Source organism: Symphalangus syndactylus, chromosome 13, assembly GCF_028878055.3.
Source record: "Symphalangus syndactylus isolate Jambi chromosome 13, NHGRI_mSymSyn1-v2.1_pri, whole genome shotgun sequence".
NCBI classification, from domain to species: Eukaryota; Metazoa; Chordata; class Mammalia; order Primates; family Hylobatidae; genus Symphalangus; species Symphalangus syndactylus.
Genome location: NC_072435.2, coordinates 116,818,197 through 116,833,142, shown reverse-complemented (window position 1 = coordinate 116,833,142; position 14,946 = coordinate 116,818,197). Strand labels below are relative to the sequence as shown.

Below are 14,946 nucleotides of genomic sequence, written 5' to 3'. Positions count from 1 at the left end.
AGGAGCAGAGGATCCCTGTCTCTCAGTGCACGCACCATGCCTGGCATGGAGCTGGCCTCAGACTCCACTTGCAGCATTAATAACTCCATTCTTTGGACTTTGCTCTCTTATATTTGCCTTTTATAGAAGGCTGAGAAGTAAAAAAGAAATAGCACTGGACTCACCTTTCTGAACTAGTTTCAAAAACTTTCTGCTCACAAAGTAAAAACACTTCATATTTAGATCAAGGAAATTAATTAAACCTAATCAGTTTAAAATCACCCTCACTAGACCATAGTTTTTTCTTTTTTTTTTTCTTTTGAGATGGAGTCTCGCTCTGTCGCCCAAGCTGGAGTGCAGTGGCGCAATCACTGCAACCTCCACCTCCCAGGCTCAAGCGATTCTCCTGCCTCAGCCTCCCGAGTAGGTGGGACTACAGGCATGCACCACCACAATCTATTTTTGTATTTTTAATAGAGGTGGAGTTTCACCATGTTGGCCATGCCGGTCTCAAACTCCTGACCTCAGATGATCCACCTGCCTCAGCCTCCCGAAGTGTTGGGATTACAGGCCTGAGCCACTGCACCCGGCCCACAACAACTGCTTTGAAAGGGCTATTTCTCTATGATTAGGAAGATCCATGTTTAGAAGCTTGGTAAATAAATCCAAAACCTCTTCCCAGACAATGAATTGACCATTCAATGTCCTATGTTGTTTTTTTTTTTTTACCTTTGCTAGTCACTGTATCAAAAGTAAAAAATATTTTTATGATGTTACTATTTTTCTTATATCACAACTTACATAAAATGAGATGCACTTCTTTTTAAAAAGTTTTCAAAAGCATTTCGTTGTAGTTTTAGATGATTTATAGGTGATCAGTTTGAAGAGTGAGAATGAAAAAACCAGCACATGTCCAGGAAGGCTGGGGAAGGGATTTGATTATATATGTAAGTGAGTGAATTCAGTTCCCTCTCATTTCCTGGACAATAGTTCTCTGTTTTTTTCAGATTATTCTGATCATTTCAAATTAAAGCGAAGACACATGATCAGTTCTCAAGTCCTATGTTCTCATTAGAAAAAATAGAAAAACATGCAACTCTAGCTGAACATGGTGAAAAATATTTTGTTAGAGGTCCTTGCATAGGGCCTTTGTCAGATGTTTGGACCGAGGCCCCCGAGGGCATGGAGAGCCAGCCTGAAGGACAGCGTAGGGTGTGCCTGCAGGGAAGGTCCTAGCTCACCAGAGACAGAAGAGACAGACTTCCTTCTTCCAGGCCTTGGTCTTCTACATCCTAGCTCAGTGGTCATTTATTTGTCAGGCCCTTCATTTTACTGATTTAATAATGTGTTTAAGGCAGGGTGCGGTGGCTCACGCCTGTAATCCCAGCACTTTGGGAGGCCGAGGTGGGTGGATCATCTGAGGTCGGGAGTTCGAGACCAGCCTGACCAACATGGAGAAACCCATCTCTACTAAAAAAAAAAAAAAAATAGTCCAACGTGTTGGCGCATGCCTGTAATCTCAGCTACTTGGGAGGCTGAGGCAAGAGAATAACTTGAACCCGCGAGGCGGAGGTTGCAGTGAGCTGAGATCATGCCATTGCACTCCAGCCTGGGCAACAAGAGTGAAATCCTGACTCAATAATAATAATAATAATGTGTTTAAATAATTTATCTCATATCTCTGCACCTTCACTCCATTTATTTTCAAAGAAACAGAGAAAATCAAAAACAAAATGTCATAGTTCTGGGCTGGGCACGGTGGCTCACACCTGTAATCCCAGCACTTTGGAAGTCTGAGGTGGTTGGGTCATTTGAGGTCAGGAGTTTGAGACCAGCCTGGCCAACACGGTGAAACTCCACCTCTACTAAAAATGCAAAAATTAGCCGGGCATGGTGGTGGGCACCTGTAGTTCCAGCTACTGGGGAGGCTGAGGCAGGAGAATCGCTTGAGCCCGGGAGGTGGAGGTTGCAGTGAGCTGAGATTGTGCCACTGCACTCCAACCTGGGCAACAGAGCGAAACTGTGTCTAAAAAAAAAGTCACACTTCTACTTGACCCAGCAGCAGGCTTTAAAACCGGAGGCTTTAATTCTCCCAATTTCCTCATTTGTCAAAATGCAGAAGCCAGTCTAAGTAAATCACCTAGAACGGCAGCAAGCTACATAAATTCCGGGCTGAAATGTGATATTTCTTCTGATCTCTCTTTCTTTTCTTACAACATCAGAGAAATGTGTAATAAATAGCACCAAACCCAGGGGCTCCACATTTATTCCTCTTTCCGGAGGAAATAAATTCTAGCCACCGTATTTCTCAATAGGAACCGACATGTAAGGAGAATGAATTTATTCATTCATGACTCATGCATTCAATCCTGATAAACATACTTTATTCTGGTCTTCAATAGCAAATATGACCGGAGAGCCAGGTCAGTGGTCCTGCTCTAAGCTGTGCAGGTGGGGCTGTCTCTGGGTGGTGGGAGGGTCGGTTGGGTGTTTCTGACCTGGGCATCTTTGCCCAGAGGAGCAGAAGTGAACACACGCCCTCCCACAGGGCTCTTCTGCTGACGTGGGTTGGCAGGACGGTTATTGCTCCGCTTAGGGTCCGCAGCTGGGCAATGAGGGGACTGGAGGGGCCTTTCTCAGGTAGTGGCGTCTGTTAATCAGCAGATGGCGCCCGAGGTCGCTGGGCCCGCCCCGCGTGCGGGTCTTTCTGGTTGACTCCCCAGGCTCTTGCGTGGGGACTCACCCCTGAGCACCGAACGCAGTTCCTCAGTCCGAGACCTCCTCACTCTCGCAGGACGCACAGTTGCACACACAAGCCCCTCACCTGTCACGACCCACGCGCTTACACACCCTCCCACTCTCACCCACACTCCCTCTCTCAGATGTGTGCTCCAGGATTCTCTCCACCCACAGCCGCAGACGCCACCACGGTTCGTGCAAATGTGCACACTCGGTGCAGCAGATCCCCGCCTCCTGCACACGTGCACGCGTTTCCAGCCTTGCACTTTATCTCACACGTTTTCTCACCCAGAGACCCCATTTCAGACACACAGACCCTCTCAGCCTTTTCTCTTGCCTCCCAACCCCTTAAAACGGAAATCCTTTATTTCCTCCGGAATTTGCTCACTTCGTGGAATGCCCGTCTGTCTTCTGGCGGATCCTATAGGGCAGCCCTTTCCTGCCCCTTGGTTCCAACAGCCGCTTTCATGCCAGTTTTTGTCACGTGCCTCTTACCATGCTGAAGTGAAATGGACCCAGCCATCACAGAATGCTCTAACTCAGCGGTCTGCAAACAATGGCCCCAGAAAGGCTGTTTTCCCTCAGCTTTATCTGAGTATGCTTGAAAAGTAAACACTGTATATATTTAAAGTGGGCAACCGGATATTTAATACACATTGTGAAATGATCACCGCAAACTAACACACCCACCATCTTACATTGTTACCACTTTCTTTTTTAGAGGTGGGGTGGTTAAGGATCTTTTTTTTTTTTTTTTTCCGAGACGGAGTCTCGCTCTGTTGCCCAGGCTGCAGTGCAGTGGCGCTATCTCGGCTCACTGCAAGCTCCGCCTCGGGGGTTCACGCCATTCTCCAGCCTCAGCCTCCTGAGTAGCTGGGACTACAGGCGCCCGCCACCATGCCCGGCTAACTTTTTGTATTTTTAGTAGAGACGGGTTTTCACCGTGTTAGCCAGGAAGGTCGCGATCTCCTGACCTCATGATCCGCCCGCCTCGGCCTCCCAAAGTGCTGGGATTACAGGCTTGAGCCACCGCGCCCGGCCGGTTAAGGATCTTAAGATCTACTTTCTTAAGAAATTTCAGGTATACAATAGAGTGTTGTTACACGCTGTACGTTACATCTCCAGAACTTACTCATCTTGTGTAACTGAAACTTATACCCATTAAACAACACCCCATTTTCTCCCACCCTCAGTCCCTGGCAACCACTATTCTACTCTACTCTCTGCTTCTATGAGTTTGATTATTTTAGATTCCACATATAAGTGAGATCATGCAGTATTTTTTTTTTATCGATATAGAGTCTCGCTCTGTCACCCAGGCTGGAGTGCAGTGGTGCCATCTTGGCTCACTGCAACCTCTGCCTCCTGGGTTTAAGCGATTCTGCCTCAGCCTCCCAAGTAGCTGGGACTACAGGCGTGCACCACCACAATCTATTTTTGTATTTTTAATAGAGACGGAATTTCACCATGTTGGCCATGCTGGTCTCAAACTCCTGACCTCAGGTGATCCACCTGCCTCAGCCTCCCGAAGTGTTGGGATTACAGGCGTGAGCCACTGCACCAGGCCGAGATCATGCAGTATTAGTCTTTCTGTGCTTGTTTATCTCACTTAGCATAGCAGGTTCATCCAGGCTGTGGGAAATGGCAGGATTTCCTTCTTTTTTGGAGCTGAATAATATTCCATTGTGTAGACACATTTCCCTCATCCATTCATCTGTGGATGGGTGTTATTTTCCATAATGGCTGTACAAATTTACATTTTTACTAAAAGTGTACAGCGTTCCCTTTTCCCCACATCTTCAATAACACTTGTTATCTTTCCTCTTTTGGATAATAGCCATTCTAACACGTGTGAGGTGATGTCTCATTGAGGTTTTGATTTGCATTTCCCTGATGATTGGTGCTGTTGAGCACTTTTTCATATACCCGTTGGGCATTTATATGTCTTCTTTTGATAAATATCTGTTCAGGTCCTTTGCCCATTTTGAATCAGGTGATTTGTTTTTTGCTACTGTGTTGCATGAGTTCCGTGTATATTCTGGATATTGCCTCCTTATGAGATGTACGGTTTGCAAATATCTTCTCCCAGTCTGTAGGCTTCTTCTTCATTGTGTCATTTCCTCTGTTGTGCAGAAGCTTTTTAGTTGGACGCAATCCCACTTGTCTATTTGTGTTTTCACTGCCTGTGCTTTTGATGTCGTATCCAAAAACAGCATTGCCCAGACCAACGTCAGGAAGCTTTTCCCCTGTGTTTTCTTCTCGTAGTTTTATGATTTCAGGTCTTACACTGAAGTCTCTAATCCATTTTGAGCTGATTTAGAATATGCAAAGGAAGCACTTGAAAAAGCCAGCACTAGGTGCAGCAGATCCCTCCTGTGGCGAACTGACTTGGGATAAGAGCAAGACTGGCCTGGCCCCCAGCATGTATCTCCTCAGTGACCAGGGCTGTGTCAGCAGGGGGATGAGCACAGCACTGAGGACTCCACGTGGGAAAAGGGAGGAGGAAGACTCGGCCAGTCAGGGTCAGGTATGGCCAGGAGCGGGAAAAGGGAGGAGGAAGACTCGGCCAATCAGGGTCAGGTATTACCAGGAGGGCACTTGAGACAAAACAGTACATCCTACCGAGGGGGATTCTCATTGTTAATGTAGATGAACGCACATCCAAGAAAATGTCACCTACACTGAGCAATGATGGTGACAAGTTGTCTTTTCAGTTCTGGATAGGACGTAGGCATTTCCCCAGCTCTCTGTTTAAATACACGCACACACACGCACACACACGTTTTTACTAGAAATAAAATCTATTGCACTTCTATTATTTAGAAAATCACATAATCCATTAGGTGGTATTCAAATGTTTAACTCATAACTTCCATAATACATTAATTTGAACTGACAGAAATAAAAAGGAAAGCATTTGGAAATGGATCCCAGAATATAGGACATTTCTATAGGAAACAAGACATAAAACATAAGATTCAATGAGTTGGATGGTGACAATAATTAATACTCAGGGCTCAATGTATAATCTAATCAAATTACATTAATTATAATCATGAAATGTCCCATGTTTTTCTCCTATGATTTGTATAATGCTTTTACCAAGCAGAAAGTTCCTAGGTCTACCCACCAAGTAATTTTCTGACCCCGTTTCTTTGCGGCGAGGGTTTATTTGGCCTCCTCAGGATGGACTGAAGCATCACAGTGGCCGGGGTCATCACAGGACAGATTCTCAGGACACCCTGATCGCCGTTAGGTGTAATTGAAGGAGCCAAAAAAGGGCTCAGGGGCTCCTCAGCAGAGACTTTCCTGAATGTATAGACGTGGGATCCACCCTCAGCATCAAAAAAAAGGACGCGTTCTGCATGCCCGTATCCAGTCTACGAAGAAGAGAGTCGGGGGCACCGTGCTGACAGAGCGGCGGCCTCCAGCCCTCAGAGGCACAGTCCAGAATCCATGCTCTGTGGTCAGTTGGATCTTCCCTTTTCAGTGGATGGATTCTCTGCAGACTCCCAGGTCGCATTCTGTGCTTGTTCCCACACCCACCTCCCAGTAGCGGTGGCCACAGGTGAAGCGAGGGCAGCCCAGGACACACACGGATGAATGGAATCTCTCAGCAAGGTCTTGCCAATTTGGTCCGATGTGCCCACATCGGATGCTCCTGAGTCATCGGAAATGAGGGGGAAGTTGTTGGCCGTGTGGGCATCCAAGGTCACATCCACTGTGAAAAGAAAAACAGGTCGCTCAGCAAATGGACAGAAGCCAAGCCCATGTCTCCTCCCATCTACTTCAAAGTCCCAAATATCTCTTGACTTTAGTTTCTTTAATTCTGCTTCTTATCCTGAACTCAAAACTTTTTATGAGGCAACTTCCCTGACTAGTTCAAATTCTCATAGGTATGCTTTGCGGAAATACCTGTTTTTTTTTTGTTGTTTGTTTGTTTGTTTTTTGAGACAGTTTCCCTCTGTTGCCCAGGCTGGAGTGCAATGGCATTATCTCGGCTCACTGCAATCTCTGCCTCCCGGGTTCAAGCAATTCTCCCACCTCAGCCCCGAGTAGCTGGGATTACAGGCGTGTGCCACAGATCTGGCTAATTTTTCTATTTTTAGTAGAGAACAAGTTTCACCATGTCAGCCAGGCTAGTCTCGAACTCCCAACCTCAGGTTATCCACTGGCCTCAGCCTCCCAGGGTGCTGGGATTACAGGCATGAGCCACCGTGCCTGGCCGGTGATACCTGACTCTTATTCACAGTAGAAATTTTTATTTAACTCTAGGTCATGTGTTTGCTTCATTGGACTTTTCTTCATTTAGAGTGGAGGGTCTGTGAAGGCAGACATCATTACCCTCTTTCTACCACCTTGATGCATGTACAAATGAATGAAGACGATGCAAGTGATCAATATTAAGTGAAATATTTCTGTTTCCACATTTTATAGCTCCAATTTAAATAGTCCCTAGAGCATAATTCCAGGCTTTTGTTTTCCACGTTTGTAAACAAATTAATTGCGCACAGTTCTGACAGCAGATGGGCTATCTCTGCAGCTGACGGTGTGATGACAGGTACCAGTCCTGGACATTAAGAGGATCTAAGGCCAAGGGGAGGAAGGGGGCCTAGATGGGAGAATGGTTTCCGTCCTACATGGGAGGTGAGGCCTTAAGCAAAACAATGGTAAATTTAAGAGCCAAGAGAAAGGTATTTGAAAGTTGTTAGCCATCGTTGACTGATTGTAGGGAAAAGGGGCAGCAAAGACAAAGGTGTATAATTTAAGGCATTGGGTATGTGGTTGACAAGTGAGGCCACAAATGTTCATGGTGGAGGAAGAAAGGAAGGGAAGCAGTATAAACTGGCCTAGAGAAAATTGTCAGTCCAGGCGTGGTGGCTCAGGCCTGTAATCCCAGCACTTTGGGAGGCCAAACAGACAGGTCACTTGAGGTCAGGAGTTCAAGACCAGCCTGGCCAACACGGTGAAACTCTATCTCTACTAAAAATACAAAAATTAGCTGGGTGTGATGGTGGGACCTGTAGTCCCAGCTACTTGGGAGGCTGAGGCAGGAGAATCACTTGAACCCAGGAGGCGGAGGCTGCAGTGAGCCAAGGTCATGCCACTGCCCTCCAGCCTAGGCGAGAGAGCAAGATTCCATCTCAAAAAACAAACAAAAAAACCCTGCTAGGTGCTGTGGTTCACTCCTGTAATCCCAGCACTTTTCAAGGCTGAGGCGGGTGGATCACCTGAGGTCAGTAGTTCAAGACCAGCCTGGCCAACCTGGTGTAACCCTGTCTCTACTAAAAATACAAAAATTAGCTGGGCATGGCAGCGGACGCCTGTAATCCCAGCTACTGGGGAGGCTGAGGCAGGAGAATCACTTGAACCCAGGAGGCAGAGGTTGCAGTGAGCCGAGATTGTGCCACTGCACTCCAGCCTGGGCAACAGAGCAAAACTCTGTCTCAAAAAAAAAAAAAAGAAAAAAAGAAAAAAAGAAAAGAAAATTAATTGTCTAGAACATTGTGAAAAAAAAATCTATAGAACATATTTCCTTCAAGTGAAAAAAATGAATATGATCGCCAATGTGGATTTTATAGATTACGATAAGACATCAGGGTATTGATTGTTGTTTGATGGTAAATTAGTGAATGAAATGAGTTGAGTGGAAATGGACAAGGAAGGAGGAAGCGGGCTCCAAACAAGATGTGGACAGAGTGAATCTGTCCTCCATATTACAGCAGAGAGACAGTCAGGTGTTGGTAGGTGGATGAGTGGAGATCATGAGTGTCAGGGAAGATACCGTGCAGAAGCCAGTAATGTCGGGACATCATAGGAGCCCACTACCATTTATAGGTGTAATTCTTTGCCCAGGCTGACCACAATCTCTTCATTTAAATGTCCCTTCCCTCTAGAGTGATGCAGTCTGATAGTATTTTGTGGAGCCAGGGCCACTGTTGAAGCCCGTGGGGCACAGATGAGGAGACCACAGTCTGCAACTCACCCCACACTCACAGGAACAAACACCACAGGTGCTCGATTCCAAGCTCTTCCCAACCCTGGGGTGAGGTCGCTTACTGCCATGGGTGCCAACATTCACCGCACGTTAGAATTATTGGGGCAATCTTAATGTCAGAGTCCTGGGAACCTCAGCTAGAAAGAAATTCAAATGCAGTTGCTCTATGTTTTTGCTACTCAGCAAAGTTCCCAACAAAGGGATACCAATCCTGAGATCTCCCAGTTCAGAATTTGCATTCTAACAAGATCCCAGGTAATTGGAGCACAGTAAGTTTTGAGAAATCCCTTGTCTGGGCCACGACCTGGACGTCGTAATTTTTCTTGAGGATCACCACGTGATTCTATACATTATCAGGGTTGAGAATCACTGATGCTGGAGGAACATGTCAATTTTAGGTGCCAGACAGCAGCTAATCACCATATGGAATGGGAAGCCAATTGCACAGTGATTTTTCTGGTCTGGTCGAAGGAAGGGGACAGGGTACACAGATTCCTTACCGTGGAACTTCTGCATCCTTGCGTTTATCTGTAGAATCTTCTTCAGTTTGATCTCCAGTTCCTTCATGTGAGGAAACAACCTCCCCAGTTGCCGACTGGGCCTGATTTTGTTCTTCTGAGACACCATGGAACAGCAATAGCAAAATAGATCCTGCCCATGGGGGTCCATCTGCAGTGAATTGATGCACTTGAGGCAGACGGTGCATCCACATTCCAGGGACACTGGTTTTTCTAGGTAAGCTGCACAGACGGGACAGCTGCTTGCTTCTTGTAAGAGTCCAGCCATGGCCACTCTCAGAGGGAAAGTGAACAAGGGAATGCATTTCCGTGAGTTGAAAGCCTGTTTGTTGCAACAAGTGACAACCTTTCCATGCCTAGAGGTATTGTGTTCCGGCTATCATCCCTCAAACAAAACCATGAGTACAAATGCTCAAGCACATGCCCCGTCTTCAGAAATTTGAAGTTCTATTGGGAAAGAGAGTCACAAGTCATCACTATGCTCCAAGCTGAGGTGGAGGAAGGGTCTATTCTCCTGGTGACCCAGCAGCTGTGCCAGCAGATGCACCTGAGGAAGGATGAACCTTCCTCTGGAATAATTGTCTTCCCACTTTTGTCTCTAGAGACTCCGTTGTCAACAGAAGACATGATTTAAGCAGTGATGAAGAAGACACTCCAGGTTTAAAAACAGCCCAGGAGGGACCCAATGGAGGAGGGTGCCTGTAGCGCTTGGGGTTGGCCTGCTGCTCTAGAGACTGAGGAAGTGGGGGATGAAATTAGAAAGTGAAAGCAAACGTGTATGGAAGGCTGCTTTGTCCTTGTCATCGTTACTGAGTCAATAGGGAGAGGTTTGGTGCCTCTGGGCTTTGAGTGTGCAGTGTTTGTCATCATCTTTTCTTGCTGTGGTTTTTTAAAAATGATCTTTCCTGGAAAACCATGTCTTTCCTGCCTTTGCGTCAGTAAAACTCTGAAGTCTTTGGTGATGTTTGGCAGCACCTCCCAAGTCTTGGTGAGGAAGAACGTGAGCAAGGAGGTGCCCACGATGTGCTGGAGCATTCACTGCCTCTTCCCAGCCAGGCCTGAGTCGGGGATGCTCAGACAGCTGCTCAGATCTTTAGTCCATGAAGGGAAAGGGAAGCAGGGAGCTGGTGGGCTTCACTGATTGAGATAGCAGAGTACCAGTCCAGCATCCCTCCTCCCCAGTTAACTCGCCTTCCCTGCTCGTAAGAGTTTGTCAGTTAAGGTGAAGCTAATTCTTTGGGAGGCTCTGTCCTACGGGTGTGGCTGGCTTGGGAGTCCTGAGCTCTGAGCCAGTGGGGAGTCAAGCAGGACACTAGTCATTCAGGGTGGTCGCTGGAACATCTGGAAACCTCACGTGGAGGTGGCTCATGGTGTGAAGGTGCTAGGGCAGGAGTGGCGCAGATTGGACACCCTGATCCTTCAAGGGGCCTTTGTTTGGGGTCATCTACATCATATTTTGGGTCAAGGATTACAATAGCATGAGCGATCTGTGCCTTAAGGACGTGTTCCTGCTGCAGATAACTAGCCAGAGCCTATCCCTCTGTTTTGGCCCATCCCTTTGTTTCCTGTAAGGAATACTTTTAGTTAATCTATAATCTATACAAGTAATGCTTATCACTGGCTTGCTGTCAGTAAATATGTAGGTAAATCTCTGTTCAGGGCTCTCAGCTCTGAAGGCTGGGACTCCACTGATTTCCCACTCCACACTCTATATTTCTGTGTGTGTGTGTTTAATTCCTCTAGTGCCACTGGGTTAAGGTCTCCATGACAGAGCTGGTCTCAGCGTGTTCTTTTCTCCTTTTTATTGCTGAGTAGTACTCCATCACATAGATGTGCCACATTTTGTTTATCCATTCACCAGTTGATGGACACTTGAGATGTTTCTGTTTGTTGACTGAAAAATTCTGCTGAGAACTTTTTTTTTTTTGTCTTTTGTGAACATATGTTGTCATTTCTTCTGGGAGAATTTCCAGGGGTGGAATTGCTAGGAGAAATGGAAAGTTAATGTTGAACTTCCTAAACAGCTAAAGGTCTCTTTCCAAACTGATGGCATCAGTGTACATTCCCACCAGGATGCACACTGCCAACGTTATTTGCAATAGTGAACTGCAGGTTGCAGCCGGTGGTGGAAAATTACATATAAAGATTGGAAAGTAAGGGATATGATGGTGGTTATTTTTCTTGTTAGTTTCAAAGTCAGGCTGTGTTGTGTATTTGATCATCCCAGGGTAACCTGGGATGGGAGTTTAGATCCTTCTGTAGTTCATAAGCATGATTGGATTTTCACGAGCACGTGTGAAATGTGCCTTCCCAAAACCTTGTTACAATATCAGCACATTACCCATCTAACAATCAAGAATGGAAGGAACTTTTTCTTGTCAAAAGTTTACTGTGTGTGTGTCCACACTATCAACTCTATATGATGGGGCAGGTCCCTTTTCTCCTGTAACTCGTTTTTACAAACACAATATAATAATGTGGAGAGAGCACCTCTGTTTCTGAAGCAAGACGGGTGCTCAGAAATCACACCCATGTACGTGAAAAATACATGTCTCGATGGGAGCGATGGGAACCCAGAGTGAGGCTGTTGTTCACTTGAAAATTTCGTGATGACCTGTCCCCACAGCCATGCGCCGATTCGCATCTTCCCTTCCATTTCAGCTGTCATCCTGTGAGTGGAAGAGGTTGCGTTAGCAGTTGGGAATTTGAGAGACTTCTACATAGAGTCCTTGAGGATGTGAAATCTGAAATGCTGTGGACAGACAGGTTTCTCTGAGAGGGACTCTCTCCAACCCCTGCAGGGCCTAGGGAGGGATGAGGAGTTTGTGGAAACTGAGTCTTGGCGAGGGAGGATGTGAGCAGGAAGTTGCCCACTCTGTGCAGGTGCAACCAGTGCCCCTTCTTAGGCAGGCCTGAGTTCACCCTGATCTCATTGCTATCAGCATTATGGTCAGTGAGACAGTGGGGGTCACTGTCTTCACTGATTCTCCCACTGAAGCACCTGCCCAAATGCCACATCCACAGTTAATTCCCATTCCTGCTCATCCAGGCCCGGTCAGTGGAAGGAAGTTCATTCCGGCACAGTCATCGTGCGGCAGTTGGTTTGAATATCCTGAGTCCTGAGGCAGCTTGGGAGCCAAGCTGGGCACTTGGAGTAGTCAACTGGCCAGGATGGCTCACCATGAGGCCCCCGACATTGTGAAGATGCTGGGGGAGGAGGGCACACCATTGAACTTGTCCTTTACAGAGGCTTGGTTTGGAGGAAACTGTCATATTTTGTGTCAGGTATGGAAACCTGAAGGAAGCAGGCTGTGTTAGGATTTGAGATCCTCTGGGATCAACCACATCTTCCAAAATGTTATAGGTATGAAGCGCGTGCACCTGGCCCAGATATGTTCCATGAGAGGGAAAGGATCACCCCACGTAAAGAATGAAGTGAGTCTCTATCTTTCACTCCCCTAAAGCCATGCAAGCTCCTTGTCTGCATTCAACCACTACCAAGAGTCCGGCTTGTTCTTTGGAACAAGTGAATACTTTAGCACACTTGGAGGGAGCTAGTCTACTTAAGACTTCACCTGAATTCAATCATTGTTTGGCTTCAAGCACAACAGAGACCATATTAACTTTTGAACCTCTCAGAACCAGGCACTGAGGCATAGAGAGGTCTATACAACATGGCCAGGTACCCAGAGCTCCTCAGCGGGCTTTGAACCCAGTCAGTGAGGCTCCAGGCGCTGTGCTCTTGCTCACTGGGATATGCTGCCTCTCTCTGTTGCCTCATATAAAAGCAGATTTTTGTCCACCCAATCAGTCTGTTGGGTTTTCAGTGCAACCCAAACTGCAAGCTCTTCCTAGAGCCCAACTGAGATTCAGGTGGCTTCCTATGGAGTTGCTTGAACAGGGGTTTCAAAGTTTGAACTCCGACTAAATTACTAAGAATCTGTCTATGGAATTCTGGCAGCAAGATGTCAATAGTTGTCTTTCTTGTAATACATTTTGCAGCATGTTCTGTGCAGGATCAGAAAGTAGTACCTGAAATGTCAGCACAGTCTATTCTATTGCTGGACCAACGCAGTGGGTCAGAAAAACCCGCAACCAGCCACACAACCAAGTTCATCCAGATAAGCAATCAATGGAAGGTACTGTGGAAAGTCAGTGGAGTTCATTCAATCATCACGATTCTAGTTGGATCAGTGTCCCCTTTTTAAGACTAAACTGTCCAATTTACTGTCTGTATAGTTTTCTTTCTCAGAATATTATGCACTCAGAGTCATGGAGAAGGCAGCTTTTTCAGACTGACTTATCTCACTGAGCAATACACGTTGACTGCCAGCACCTGACTTTGAGGTCACCCCCATGGACACCACTCCCCCTTCCCAGCCTTTCCTTGCAAGGCCTTATGTTGGCCCCAGTTTGAGCTTCTTCCCATCTGCCCAGGCCCTTCAGACGTACCCCAGTGGCAGCAAGGCCTCCACCAGGAATACCACGAGCCTCCTGCACTGAGGTCTTGCAGCTCCACCCCAACTATAAAACTTCCCAGTAACCTTTCAGCCACCACTCAGCCCATAGTGGGAGTCCTTGATGGACAGCAGCATGCAGCCCCCACCTCTGACTGCTCTTTCCAGTTTGGAGATCTGGTAGCCTAGCTCCAGCCCCAACCTCTGCTCCAGGGCCCACCTGCCAGGGCAGCCCAAAACACACCAGCTTTGGAGGTTCATCATCTACAAATTCCATCTTGGTCACCCCCACTAGCACCCAGATGTTCTTTGTTGTCCCTCCTTCATCCCCCTGGTTCACCCACAGCCTCTGGCTCTGCAGCTGCCTCCTACACCCCCAGCACTGGGAACAGTGTTCGGCCCCACACTGAGCAGCTGTCCTCCACATTGGGCAGCACAAGCCCAGCTCCTTGAGGTTAGCCGTTTCAGCGGCACTCATGGGCTCTGGAAACAGACAGGCGACCCCAGATCTGAGTTCCAACTTTGTGTCACTCAGCAGCACAGCCAGAAGGAGAGAGGCCCGAGCACCACATACCCTATGGGGGAAGCTTTGGCCTGAACAGTTGGGGCTCCCCTAACCAGAGGACTCCATGGTGACCCAGGGACCAGGAACAGTTGTCTCTTTGGAGGCACTGTTGTCCCTCCTTTGAGTCACATCCCTGGAGAGTCACCCAAGCAGAAACCTGTAATTCTAACTCGGGGGCCCAGGGCCACTGAAAGCAAGGCAAACCCTAGGCACAAGTCCAGGCCAGGCTCTGACCCTAGCAACCCTGCTTCTCTCTGGGCACAGAGAGAGGAAACCTCATCTCTATGGCCTCCCAGTACCCTGTGGAGGGTTCTGCTGGTCACAGAACTCCAGGGTTGTCCACCAGCTTATACTTCTCCAGACTGGGATCCACTCCCTTTGGGTCCAAGAGGGGAATGCAGGACTCAGAGGAAACCTTCCTGGAGCCAGGGCCCATCATCCTCCCAAGATGGACCTTGTGTGAGTGCCATTTAGTTATTTATACAAATAAATAAATGAGAATTCATAAATAATATAAATAAAATATGTGGTTTACTATAAATAAAATATTTTACTTATTACAAATGAAAAAATTATGAATAAATAGTATTTTATTTATTATAAATAAAATGTTATTTATTCTTTTTTATTTGTACAAATTTATGGGATACATGTGCAATTTTGTTACAATCATAGATTGTGCAGTGGTCA

The 14,946-nt window shown here is 46.8% G+C and overlaps 1 non-coding gene and 1 pseudogene across 1 annotated transcript; one reads left to right on the top strand and one right to left on the bottom strand.

Moving 5' to 3' along the window:
• Nucleotides 1-5,562: 5,562 nt before the first annotated feature.
• LOC129460141 (ret finger protein-like 3) lies at nucleotides 5,563-14,696 on the bottom strand (annotated as a pseudogene).
• On the top strand, nucleotides 11,485-11,585 carry LOC129461366 (small nucleolar RNA U13). Its single transcript, XR_008650515.1, has one exon. It is a non-coding gene; the product is annotated as a small nucleolar RNA U13 (small nucleolar RNA).
• Nucleotides 14,697-14,946: the final 250 nt, after the last annotated feature.